The 14,182-nt window shown below is 42.6% G+C and overlaps 1 protein-coding gene across 1 annotated transcript in view; it reads left to right on the top strand.

Annotated features, from left to right (window-relative positions):
• tmem132e (transmembrane protein 132E) overlaps window positions 1-14,182 on the top strand; it is a 201,969-nt gene that overhangs the window by 154,802 nt on the left and 32,985 nt on the right. The gene's annotated exons all lie outside the window — the stretch shown is intronic.

Genomic DNA, 14,182 nt, shown 5'->3' with positions numbered 1-14,182 from the left:
ACCCTCTTATGCATTTCACATTTTATCGCGTATGCCACCCGTGACACACCCCTATTTTATATTAAATTACTGATGGTAAGGCATTAAATAAATGCACAAAGAGGCCCATGCTCTTTAAAGTTGGGTTCTATGGCCTTTCGCACAATGTATCTCACTGCGTGGAACAAATCAACCTCTTTTTCACATTGTTTTTGCTTTGTTTGTATGTGTTTATTTATTTATTTAATTTGGTTTTATATCTCTTGCAACATCTGCTTTGATTAACGTGTAAATATACGTAATACCTAACAATGCTAAATATAAGTGTGTTTGGAGGTGCACAGTAAGACAAGATGTTCTCTCTCTCTCTTTTATACACGTGTCCACATTAACAAAAAAGAGTTCATTTTGTTATTCTTCACAAAGCCATGTTCATTGTCCTGAACTGGGTTTTTGATAAAAACAAAAGATTGTTTTCATCTAGTTTTTGTGTCTGGCATCACTGATTCCAGTAAAATTAATTTATAATCTTCTATATAAGGAACTGTGCAAATAAAAGAATAATATTATTATGATATTATTAAATAATTTCTATATATAACATATAACAAGAGTAATAACAATAATAATAATACTCTGATACTGTGTGCTCCATTTAGTTTATTTATTGGTCTGAGTGCTACTTTGTTGCTGGTATTGTGACACTGTCAGGGGTTTTACTTGTAAAGGTAACAGCCAAGAAAGTTGTACATGAAATAAAACTTTTGGTTTTGAGAAGACATTAGTCAGTGGTAATGTCCTCTGGGCTGCAGTTTTGCACTCTAGCGAAGCTATAACTTTAATGGGATTTAATAAAATTCTACACTTAGTTTGAGAAGATACAGGCTTAAGTTTTTATACATATATATAGTCTGGGAGCACTGAGAAGTGATCCAATAAGCAGATGCACCAATAAACTGCTCCTCCCTTCCTTTGTGTATCTATGGAAATAGACTTCATGGATCACGGTAGGAGTCCATTAGGATCGCGCTTGTCAGCTGTGTTTCTTCTGCTTGTCACAAGCCTCTCCCCCTCAAATACCAGCTTTCTTCATTGCTTTTGTGGTGGCGGTTTTATTGCGGTGAAGTTTTTTTTTTTTTTTTTTTTTTTTTCCTTCCCTGGCAGGCTGGTAAGTCGGTCTGCACTTGTAAGGTGAGTTTGCTGACAATGAGGAGCCCTTTGCTGCGCTCGTAAAGCCCACTCACGCTGTGTTTGTTGCGCTCTTATTAAAAGGGGAGCTGCCCCGCGGGACACATGCATTTGCATGCTGGTGGATTAGCTTTTGTGTAGCATTTTACGTCTGAACGACCGCAAGGGCAAATTCTACCGTAAAGAAGGAGCAATATTTGGTGAATATGTAAGTGCTTTTAAAGAAATTGCAGTGCCCTGACCTTAGATAATCCCTACGGCCTACCAACAGAATAATCGCTGCAGTGCTCCACAATAGGGGGGTGATATTGTGTCCGCAAGGCTCTTGGCCCGTATGGTTTTTTCTATTTCAACTACGGGGCCGAGGCGGGGCCCACGACAGCCAGATGTGGCCACTGCAGATGTTAAGTGGAGCGAAGGCAAGAGCAAGTGAAGTACTTTAAAGTAATTGCCTAGACACTGACATACTGTCTTGGAGTCCAGTAAGCCGGGCCGGGCCAAGTCTCTCCCCTTCTTCTGATCCAGCTCGAACTCCCTTGGGTTTCCCGCCTGGAGCTAGGAGATAAGGAAGGGCCATTTGCATGCGTGCCAGGAGGCGTAAACGTCACTTCGCCTCCTTGGGACCCCCGCACGGGCGCTGCGGGCTTCAGTAGGCCTGGGGAGGCCTGCTCTCCACGTGCCTCTTGCACACAGGCACGCAGAAAGGTTTACGCTCACACTTAGATGTACACACATGTGTGACACACCTTAGCATCTCTATAGAGTGGAATGGGGTGGAGAAGCAAGAATACTTTGAGGGACTTGGCACCCCTCCAGAACCCTAGGGCCTGGGGACTGCAGTACCTCTCGAGGCCAGTGCAGTTCTTGATCCTGCCTGCCACGACGATATGGCACACATGTCTTTTTTCCCCCATAGGAGGGGAATTGGCTCGACAGAAATGAAAAGTGTGGTCCTTTGCTGAGCGGAAGCACTATTCCGTCACAATGGAGCTGCATCGTACAGCAACAGTAAGTCGTGGAGCTGACAGAATGGCCCACGATGACTATTACTGTAGCGGTGTTTGAAAATGGAGCATAATATTCCAGTAATATTAACAATATTAACACTGTTTGTGCAGGAAGTCCACGTTCCCGGTGGCACATCCAGTATTTTTACTGCATTGTCTGGGTTTTAGCCTTTTTCTGTTCTAGCACATCCTTCAGTGCCACAGTGTAAGCATCTGAGATATTTTTAACGTGACTAGTTCAGAAATGCACCCCGTACCAAACCACGATTTTATTCTATTCAGACAGCTACTGTGAACATCGCTAAAAAGCTACCAGAGAAACGTTACTTTTCATACGGTTTAATTACTTGCCATTTCACCATTAATTCAAATTTTTAACTGTCCTTTGTACTCTTCAATGCTCCAATAATTCATACTGAATTAAAAATATGCTCTTAATAACCTTCAAAGCCATTTTTAAATCTCTGTATAATAAGAGTTCACATCTGGATATTGGCTCGTCTTGATACCCCACGCATTTCTTAAATAATTTAACTTGCATTTAATAACAGTTACAGTACAGGGATGACCATGTTGCTCAGTCACATTACATTAAAACTACTCTTCACATTGGTCAGATGTGAGAGGGTTGGCTTGTTTTCTGTGCAGGTGATTTTGCAAGATCCAGTAAAACCTTGAGTCTAGAGATTCAAAAACAAAGTTTTTCGTTGAGCCCAAGACTTCTCTTTAAGTTATGGGACATTATAGGTCCTCATCTGAATTGCTACTTTCTTCTTTTCACAGTGTCACTAGTGACATTTTAATACAGTACTAAGAGGTGAAATTAATGCTGTCTTGTCATTCTTTAATTTCTCTTTAAAATTTTATTTTAATGAAAATTTTTAATCAGCCTTTACATGCTGCCGCCATGTCTCATGGTGAGTGACATTATTAGCAACATCTTTAACTACGCCGGTCGTTAGCATTCACATTTCCATTTTGAAGCAGCAGGGGTTCCAGTATTTCAGAGCAATCTGGAGGATGAACAAGAATAAATTTAAGCATTTTGGGATTATTGATGCCTCCCAGCTAAGTGGGTCAGATTTGTTATCGTTGTTTCCTTTAGCCTCTGTTGCTTCCTAATGGGCATTTAGTGCTCCTGCCAATCAGTTCCTCGAGTTGACCGCGACCCTTATTATTTAATGAAGTTATTAAAACGCAGCCACGTGGTCGAGCAAGTTTTTTTGTCTTTTTTAATAATTCAGCAGACGTCAGATGTTGATCTTTAAAAACTACTAACAGTACACACACACACACACACACACACACACACACACACACATTTTCTGAGTAATGAAGTTTAAAAATGTGATCTTAGATTCAGAATGCATTTGCATTCTACCTGGTTCACACTTTTATAAGTGTATCTTTTTTTCTTGTTTTAGTTATTTGTTCTGTTTGAATAATTTTTAAATTGTGTATTATTTGCTTTGCCCAAATCTGAAAACCTCTCCTTAATGCACGAAGAAGAACTCGTACTGTTTGGGGGCTCGTTCTCAGGTGTCCAGGTACCCATGTGAGTTAGCAGCAATCTGCAGGATCTTTAATATGCTAATTTGTGCAAAGCTGCAGTTGAGACCCGCACTGAAACGAATGACTTTAAGTTCAACGAACCAGTTCTGAATTTAAGTGGGACCACATCCCCACTAGGGTCAACCTCATGAACCAATGATAAATGATGTCTGTGGTGATTTGTGGTTACTTAGCCTTAAACAAGCTACTAGTCATCAACAGCGTTTTGAAAAACAAAATATATTTATGTTATGACCCTTCATACAATTAGAGATAAAAATATTTTTAAAATATATATAATCTTTTTTTTTTTTTTTTTTTAAATCTCCGGATTTAAAATATTTATAATGAAATTGATCAGATGCATTTTTCCAGCAATCCAAATTAAATTTTTCTTTAAAATGTGAAATAATGAAGAATGAATATTGTTTAAAAATCTGAATTCTGAATCCACTATAAACAATAATAATCTTTTATGTAAAATTATGGTGTCTGGACACGATTCTCATTACCGTTACATTTGTTCAGGTGTTCCAATCTGAGTCTTCTATGAGCCCTCATCAAGAAATTAAGATTTAAAAGGAAGACGGGCCGATCTTTTGCTTTTCATGCTGTAAATGTTTTCTTTGCAACCCCTCAAACAGCATGAGTCCTCATTGCTGTAACAAGTTCTTGTAGAAAATCTTAAGGAAGTTGAAATAAATCGATTAATCATTTTGAAAGACTTTAAAGGGCCGAAGGTGTGTTGGCAAATCGTCGTGGCTGCTATCATTGTGGAAAAAAAACGCTAAGGGCTTGTCATTGCTGCACCAGACAATTTTCTCCTCTGGTTTGGTTTAAGGTTCATGAGACTCACCTGCTCGAGGGGCCACTGCATGGGGCTTTGCTCCGCTGGCTCCTCATACCAGATACCAGCATCCGTTGAGCTCCGAGCGAAGGAGGAAATGCATGGAACCAACTACCATGTCCTTGAAGAGGACAAACCCGATTCTCTCTCACTGTTTGGATTGGTCCCAGTAGCCTCCGGATTATGTGGGGAGAGATTGAGACTCAGTGTGGTCTGTACAGGGAAATTCACACACAAGCACACACAGATACACATAGGTATGTGCGTTCAACTATCTCTGCATACGTGTCTATGGAAGGACAAAGACGTAATAAGGTATTGCAGGAAAGGCAATGTGAAACGTCTCACCAAATGATGCAAGAATTTGGATTTCGGTGGAATCCACCCATAACTGTTCCAGTTATTAACAAGGAGCAACAATGGTCGAGCAAGCGTAATATTTGTGTATGACTTCTTTGAGTAACACTGCTAATTTTTGGTCCCCAGAATATCTCGGTTATGCCACCGAATCAGCCGAACTTCAGCAGGTTAGAAAATCAGTTTAATGGTTCAGCTCCTTTCTCACCTGTAGATATCCCACATACGAGAGACATGATTTTTTTCCCTTACCACAGCTCTGGCAAAATGGGTAAAGGCATGTCTTTTTATTCTTTATCTTGAAAGAATGATGAAAAGACAAAGAAAATTAATATGCTTATGCCATAGCTTACAGAGAGCAAGTTAATAGTCTAAAGTCTATTGCCAAGAGACATTGTAAAACAAGTGAAAGAACTCATTTCCCTACAAATTGGTACACATTATTGAATAATTTGTGAGGTGCATGGCATCATTTGTTTCCATGGCAACTGATTGGTAGGCACATTTTCTACTTTTCCCTCCATGAAAATGAATTTCATATACCATTGTTATAATAATAGGCTGATTGAGCAGCCAACTGATTCTGGGTTTTTTTTTTTTTTTTGAAGTTTCTTTGTTGCCTTCATTTTCTGCAGAGGCCTTCATAATAAATAAATGTTATTAATGTTTCCAAAGTCAAATAGAGTTACGTAGACTTCTAAGAATATTTATTTGTTCGGGGGCATTCATATGTCATCGTTTTCATCACGGCTTTTCCGTAAAATGATTGAGTGAAAATTTAATTTGTTATGGGGTTCGTAACTGCGGTAATGGATTGCATTAATGCTGGAGCAGATGGTAAATAGCTCCAGCTATGCAGTTAAAATAGTAGAAATAGTCGAAGTTACAGACTCTACTATGCCAACTTTGAAAAGGAGGGAGAAAACGTAGGTCCCCGGCTTTGCCCTTGACTCTAATGCACTGATTGAAGCTCTCGGAGGGTGGGGGTTTAAAGCTCCTATGCTGAGCTGCATCCCACAAAGAGGCGTTTTGTCCTGTCTCAGTAAACTTGCTATAAAAACTGCTTGCTGTGAACGCTGAATGTTGCTTCATCAGCCCTTATGCATTTTAATCTCCTGTAAGCTCTTGATGGAGCACAGATTTCGATTTGTCACGATGCAGGTGTGTAGCAGTCCTCAAGCTCAATGGCCTTTTTTTGCTTGCTTCTTTCTTTCCTTACACTGTATCTGCTCACAGATCAAAATAACTACTAATCTGGGCTCAGATTTACACGACTCTGTCCATGCAGAAGGTGGATCGCGTTGAAATGCAGACCACGCAGACGGCTCCCGTCCAGGGTCAAGAGCTAATAATGCTGGAGACTCAAACAGTAGCGCCAAGTCACATAGTCTCTTTTCAGTTTCGTGTCTGTTGCACATGACCGGTATTTCACAGACGTTGCCTGGTGATCATTATCTTCATGAGGGTCACTCACAATTACAGTCATCCCAGTGCAGCCTCATCGATTCACCCTGTTTACCTTAGCCCCGCCACACTTGTGTTTTTCTACCTCTACAAATGAAATCAGTGAGATGGATGGTGGTGACGCAAGCTAATTATATGTCCGCCGCATCCTGTGTTTACCTATAATCTCAGCAGCCGGCTTCCTCCCATCCCAGACGTTGGTGTACTTTTCTTAATCTTGGCTCTTAAAGGTTTTGCATTTCAGGCACATTAAGAAAGAGCCGTTCCCTAGCCTTTGTGATACACACCACTAGTTCTGTTTTGTCTGTTTCAGATGACTGCATGAGATACCAGTGTACGATATCCCGGACACAATTAGGCACCGGAGGTACCATCTGCGGTGTGCTGTATTTTGTAAGGGAGAAAGGAGGATTTTGACTATTAATGCACAACACATTGTGCAGGACCCTGTGTGTGATAGTGCAGCTGGTGAACAGTCCACAGTCAGGCCATTTGTCATCGGAGGGCTGGCTGTGCACAGAGTCTAAGGGAAATTAAGGGAAGACTAAGCAGTGGTTTAAAGAGATCCTTTGACGGGGATTAGGAAGAGGACCAGGGACAGATTGAAGCAGCTTGGGGGGGCAAGAATTACAGGCTTCACTTGTGATATTGCTTAAAGTTTTTTTTTCTTTAATTTCAGAATGTGCAGGTCAAGGATTGCGTTTATATTTACATCCTCCCACTTTCTTTTTCCATTCTCTTGATCTTGGTTCACAGACGTTCAGCATAGACAGGATGTGATGTTACACCCATTCACCTAGGGTAGCCAGTAGTGTTGTGGTTAGAGCTGCTGCCTTTGGACCCTCAGGTTCAAATCCCATTTCCAGCAGTAGTACCTTTGTGCAAGGTACTTACCCTAAATGGCTCCAGGTATGTAAATCATTATGTAAGTAGTTTAATGTTGTAAGTTACTTTGGAGAATAGTGTCAGACAAAGGTAAATATATCTCCTTTTTATGAATGACAACTTTTACCAGCATTTTTCAGCATCACTTACTGAGAAGAGACTGTAGCATTTTCTACAAGTTCTTTTTTATGGGGAAAAGACTGCATAATCATGTGAACATGATTTGTTTAAATGTCTTCCAGAATACTAAGATGAATACAGTGATGGGTTTTTCTTTTTTAAATGAGGATTGGAAAAACCTGAGGCAGGCAGCCCGATATACTGCTACCTATATTTCTGTATGGCGTTAACAGCCGCTGTTAACGTGTACTTCTATTTATTGCCATGCACTACCAAATCATCCATACTGGCAGACTGTGGCAACATACTGTAAACACACCTGCATTGCTTCCCCATCAGGGGGTAATATCTGATCTAGAGAGGAGCGCCACCTGGTGGTCGCCATGTGTACTGCACACATTGTGTATTGTCCCTTCGTGTTGTTGTGTTTTATTGTCACAGTTATTGTAATATATAATCAAGGGAACATCTCCTTGTAGTTTCATTTACTCTCTGAGCAATGTTTTTTTTTTTTTTTTTCCCCCATTTTCTTTTCTACTGTTTTGCTGGTTAAATTTGTGCCATTATCTCAGAAGTGTGATTGGGCCACCTGATCATTACAAGCTCATATTACTTGCATCAGCAATTCTGGGGATTTTGAGCAACCATTTCTAGGGGAAGAAAGTCCCAGTTAGACAGACAAGCCATGGGCAGGATCTAGTAAAAATTTAATTAAACAGATGTGTATTGGACATGATTTATTTAAGAGGAGAGGTGGAGGGGATAGCCAAGGAGAAATGGATGGGGGGGGGGGGAGGGGGGTGAGGATGAACAAAAATGGACAGAATGAAATAAATGCTGACATCTGGGGAAAGGAGGATAAATTTGCACTGTACCAAGATCGTTTTCCCACTCGCAGAATTCCACAGCATAATTATTTCAGCCATTAGACTTGGGGCCATATGCTATCCAACTCCACTTTAACATTGCCATCTTCATGTTCCCGTTTAATTAGCTAATGGGACATTGTAATAAACGCTAAGTTATGTGAAGGCCCTGTAAATACTTCTGCCTCACACTAAAATTTTGGATATGATTAGTCTTTTTTGTTTTTCTCGTATTTTTTTCTGTCCTTTGTGCTGTAACATGCTTCTTCTTTAACCGAACCTTGTTCATGAGTGCTTATATTTATTTGCAATGGGTGAAAACCTGGTATTTTGCTGATCTTTAAAAGTGCTTGACATGACATTTAGTTTCTTATTTCTTGAGATGTATCTGTATATAATCGGGCCCTCCATTTTCCATGGTTGTTGTTCTTTTATACATTTTGACAACATATCAGGTCATAATATATTGACTGTTTCCAGCATTACCACGTCTTAAAAGTGGGCTCTCGCTTACGGGTCGTGTCACGGCCGTGGCTCCAGGCACAGGAGTATGGGACCGGTCGAAGGAGCGTATTCCTGAGAGTCACACGTATTGTGTCAGCTGCAGAATTTTTTTCCTGTGGCCTTCCTCTATTGTATGAACGGCTAATAAAGATATTGCGACGAATGCATGTTGCGTGAACAGATATGTAACTCAATAGGCTACACCTGCGGTTCAGATGCACAGCTGAAATGAGGTAATTGTGACTGGAGGACACTCAACACTTGTTCCTACTCGCATCTGAGCACCCAGGCGTGTTCTACCTTGGCTCACTCACATAGCATTAATTCCTACTGTACTCGTATTGGCTATAAAGTGTCACAAACTTTGTGATTTTTTGTTTTGCTGTCTCAGCTGAGCACCACTTGTCCTACATTTACATTTTTAGCAGAAGCTTTTCTCCAAAGCGACTTCCAGTGAGCTCTACGTAGTGTTATCAACCCATACACCTTACTCACCAAGGTGACTTACACTGCTAGATACACTACTTACACTGGGTCACTCATCCATACATCAGTGCAACACACTCTTTCTGTCACTCACACACTATGGGGAACCTGAACAGCATGTCTTTGGAGTGTGGGAGGAAACCAGAGCACCCGGAGGAAACCCACGCAGACACAGGGAGAACATGCAAACTCCACACAGACTGAGAGGAGATCGTACGCATGTCCTCTTGCACCCCCCAGGTGCCGTGATACAGTAGCGCTACTCGCTGTGCCAGCGTGCCACCTTATCATATAAAATGGAACGTGTCTTTTTTTCCCTCCTCCGATTTCCTCCACAGAGCTTTTTTGTGCTCACCCAAGGTGTCCTGCTCATGACCAGAGCTGATGGAGGCAAAAGTACTTAGAATAATTGTTGTGCAGCAGGTCACACGCGGCGCCAGGCGCCGGTTCTGCTTGCGAATTGGCAGCGCGCGCTCAGGCCGGAGACAAGAACTTGTGTCCCGGAGTTACGTGTCAGCCCCTCGACCACTTAGCTGCAAGACAGAAGCTGGCAGGGCGACAGACCTTGCTGGCCCCCGTTTGCATTGCGTAATTGCTTTTCGTTGTCGGAGTCAGAAGCCATCTTGGAAGCAGATGTTGGAATCACTGTAGCGGCAGAGGAATTACTAAGCATTTCTTAAAATTGATTTAATTCATTATTTTAATGGTGCAGGCAGCTTTATAGATTTTAATCCCCCCCTTAGCTTTGAGGAACAACCCAGATGAAATCCCTGCGTGTGCTTCTCACAGTGTCTGTAATGTCTTTAGCAATGGAAAAAAGCATTTTCGTCGTGGCCTTGCTGCACTTATTGCTGCACACTTGAATGCCTTGTGCATCATTAATGAAGTCTTGTCAGGCTTTGATTCAGTCAGATTGACTGTGATATGCATTCATACTGTATGGAAGGCAAGCGTCCCGCCTGTCTACATCGCTTACCTTCTTTGTTTCGTTTAAAGATTAGAGAAGCTCAGGACGCTCCCTGCTGTTTGCTCATCGTCTTTTTTTTTCCCCTGGCTGTTTGGATTTCCTTTTTCCCCCCATCCCCTGAATTCTCAGTAGCTGCAGGAGCGCGCGCTCTTCCTCGATTTCTCCATCGGACCAATAGCGCCGATTACAACGAGATCTCGGAATTTTCCCCGAGTAGAAAAGTTGAGGCGCTAGTCGTAGCTCCGATTATTGATGACTCAGTCATTCTTTTGAATAATGACCGCTTCTGAGTGGGATACAAACTGCAGCATTCATTCGGAGTCCAATGCGTTCGGCACATAAATTGAAGACGGACCGCTCTGAAACAACGCTTCCCAGCACCCGCAGCAGCCCCCGACATCAGTTACAGCATACGCCACTTTGTTAAGGATGACTCACTTTCGCAGCGACAAGAAGTAGGAGAGGCCTAATGGCTTTGTCATCGGCATTCGGCGCAAGAACCGAGTTATGAGAATAAATGGCGAGTTTGACCTCCTACGTTAACCATGAGCAACACTGTGAGAGGCTGCGAGGCTTTTTAAAGTTTCGGTCAGAATCGTGATGTATGTAAAGATCTTTCCGTCGGCATCCGGTAGCGCGATCGACGCCGTGAAGCGCGCCTGTACCGGCCTTCCTTCTTCGAGCCGGCGCTGGTGCGGTTAGAGCCGCGCCGATCCGGAGCCAATCCCTGCCTTAAGGAGGAGCGCACCCCGATGGGTAAATGAAACATCCTTCGCGGAGGAAATGTTTTTAAAGCAGAACACCTGTGGCACGGCTGCTTCATGTGAAGTGCCCTAGTGGAAGAACTAACGGGGCGCTGCTCGTCTCCAGATGGGCCGGAAAGGGTTTTGCCGAACAAAGCGAGCAACGTTGGAGAGGTTCCTCTCTCCCTGTAATGCGGAGGGGACTGGCGGCTCGTACCCCAGGGACACGGCCACTGACATTTCTCTTCCAGTTTGTTTATTTTTTCTTCTGCCTCCATTTGCACACTCAGGTTTGCCAGGGGTATGAGAATGGTGGCTGTATCTTTCCATCAGCTTTTACGTCCCCGCTGAAGGCCTGTCGTAATCCGCTATTTTCACCCGTCTGACCCTGGCTATGAGTCCCGTCCCCCCCTCGCCGTTTCCTCCACGCCAGCCCTTGCCACCGCCACCACCTCTCGAACCCATTAGGTAATGGCAAGCAGCCAGCTGTTACAGCCAGTCTAGGGAAACCCCACACCATTTCTAATCACCGAGCCTGATACATTTCACCAAGAGGTCCCTTGACAAGATTTCATCATTACCCGCTGTAATTTAATATTGTAATATTGCCATGAAAGGCCCACTTTTGAAATGGAACAGTTGCAGTAGCTTTTCATGCATCACTTTGAGATCTTGCTGACCATTAACTTAGTTTTGTGCTCAATGAAAGTTTTATGAGCTCCTTTCAGTGTGTGCGTAACTATGAAGATTTTTTAAATTTTTTTTTTTGGTCAAAAGCAATGGAGCCCATTTTACAGTGCGTATTCTTAGCTGAAAGTCCCATTATGCAAATCAGCAGGACACTTGTACAGTTCCTAGACTTACACCGCAATGTAAGCTTTTCCCACTTGTGTTTTCACTAAGTTTCACCTGCATCCTTTGCTTTCGGTACCTTACGCTAAGAGAGTATGAGCAGGTTCTCTGCTTAGGGTCCATCGTTTTACTGAACTTCTGCTGAATAACACAAAGGCTGCTTTTTCAGACACTGTTTAAAACTAGGCAGAGAACAAAGAGTGAAAACTTGCCTTATTATTATGTAGTATAATATGTTGAAACTTTTAGAATAATTTTGAATTACATATTGTACAATACAATGAAGAGCTAATAAAGAGGTTAAGGACACAGACTACTGACCTCATCACTGCCTGTTTAAGCAAGGGGAGTAATGGGGGTCCTGTTTTAGCTCTCTTAAGAAAGGTTAAGGGGACAACAGTGATGTATTGATTAGATTTGCCTCTTTTGGAGTCGAAAGGCCAGGGTTTGAATCCCACTTCCTGCCATAATACCTGTAACCAATGTATTTGCCTTAAATTCCTCCGGTAAAAAAAGATAATTTTAGGTAGCTGAACACTGCAAGTCATTTTTCAGAAATGCATACACTATATTAAGAAATGTAAATGTTAGATGAGGAAGAATATCCGTCCTTGCTGTCCGTCCTAGTCACTTGAAGTGAAAACATAGCGAAGCAGTGGAATAGTCACGATGATGGTAACATTTGAAATACCACATGAGACCGTAATCCTGGCCACGTATCATCTGTCATTTTCGAGCATTGATTGTATTTTTCCCCCAGTTCTCGTAACACACCAAAGCGCAGCTGTGTAGCTGACTGGCAGCTGGCAGATGCTGCCTGTTTACCGGCACGACTGTCTGATACATGTTCGCCCATTTGCAGGCTTGTACTCATCAAAGGAGGCAAGCTAGTGGAGGTCTTGCGCATTATAGCTGAGATGTGTTTCCGAAGACACCGGGATGCACTGATGACTGGCAACGGCATACCTTGTCAAACACCCCGGGATTTCTAACACAAGAAAGGGGCGTGGCACGTAATCTCTCCATGCTTCTTTTGATATAGAAGCCTATAATGGCTCTTGGTTCCATTTAAAGGGGGCCGCCGGTCGCTTGTATTTGTCACGGCAGACTTCAAAGTAGAGATGCAGTTTTATCAGGTAAGTGCAGTCGACGCAGCGGTTCAAAGGCAAAGGGAGACGAACATATGGAGAAAAAAGAGCCATCGGAGGTTCGGTGCAGTGCGAAGGTGCTCAACACGATGAGCTTTTGATCACCCTTTTAAGGGTTTGCTTCGTGTTTATCTGCATAGTGGCAGTTGCGAGAAACAGGCATGGTATTTCGAAATGAGCAGCGCGTGGGATATCTTAGCGTCATTATTTCCTGCTCGAACCTTTCAGCTCCTTTCACGAGGATCAGAAAGAAGCCAGAGAAATGACGTTAAGATATTTATCGGTAGACGCTCGGCCGCCTCATCCAGTGCTGTTGCTCTGCTCTTTAAAGACCTTTGGCTTCTGGCTGCCTGGTTTGAGCTATTTTGATATTAGATCATTGGCAGCTCTAATCTTCCATTTGTGATTTGCTGTCAGATGCCACCTTGGTCTCCCTCTAATTTCACGGGCTCCCATTGAAGCTGTCAGTTTTTCCCCTTCCCCTTAGGCGCTACAGCTGTGTAGTGCCGTGCAGCCTCAAACTTGTTTACTTCAAATGATAAACAAGCTGGGCATCAGAGTGGCAAAGATGATTGTTTAGGTCGCCTCTAGTGATCTGAAGCCACCGAGCATGAATTACTCAAACTTTCCACCACCTCTTCAGCTGAGGTAGCATGTAGAATAATAAGAATGCAGAGAAGTTTTTAAACATGTCTAATTCGGTTCTCCCTGATAAAAAGTGAAGGCTACCACCGCGCACATTTCAATGTATGGAAAAAACAGCTCTTTGAACCCTATCAGTAGCGCTGCTCATAATTTTAATGTAAAGACCTTCCATGTGGGCTAGTAACATGTGTTCTTATTAGGGAAATACATGACAGTTTGATCTCTGCAGTGCCGGCGCAGCGCGGTTCTTTAATACATTTCATCTTAGAGGATTTTGAAGTGTAGCTGCAGCCAGTTTGTAGTCAACAATGTGCTTAGCTCGAGTTTCTGCATCGGAAGTAGTATGTGGAATGGATAACTCATAGTGGCATCTTTAAGTGCGCATACAGATTTTCATATAGAAATTATATCTTTTGCCATTTACATGGGAATTCCTCATATTTGTATTAGGGATCACAGCAGGGAAGGTGCATTTAAACCCTTGCACAGCTGCATTGTTCTGATCTGGTATTTACAGGTATTAATCAGCTTTGTGAAGAGTTCAGTTTGCTGGAAGCACGCTGGGGAAATGTT

Source organism: Scleropages formosus, chromosome 25 (genome assembly GCF_900964775.1).
Source record: "Scleropages formosus chromosome 25, fSclFor1.1, whole genome shotgun sequence".
NCBI lineage: Eukaryota > Metazoa > Chordata > Actinopteri > Osteoglossiformes > Osteoglossidae > Scleropages > Scleropages formosus.
This window is presented reverse-complemented; position numbering and strand designations above follow the sequence as displayed.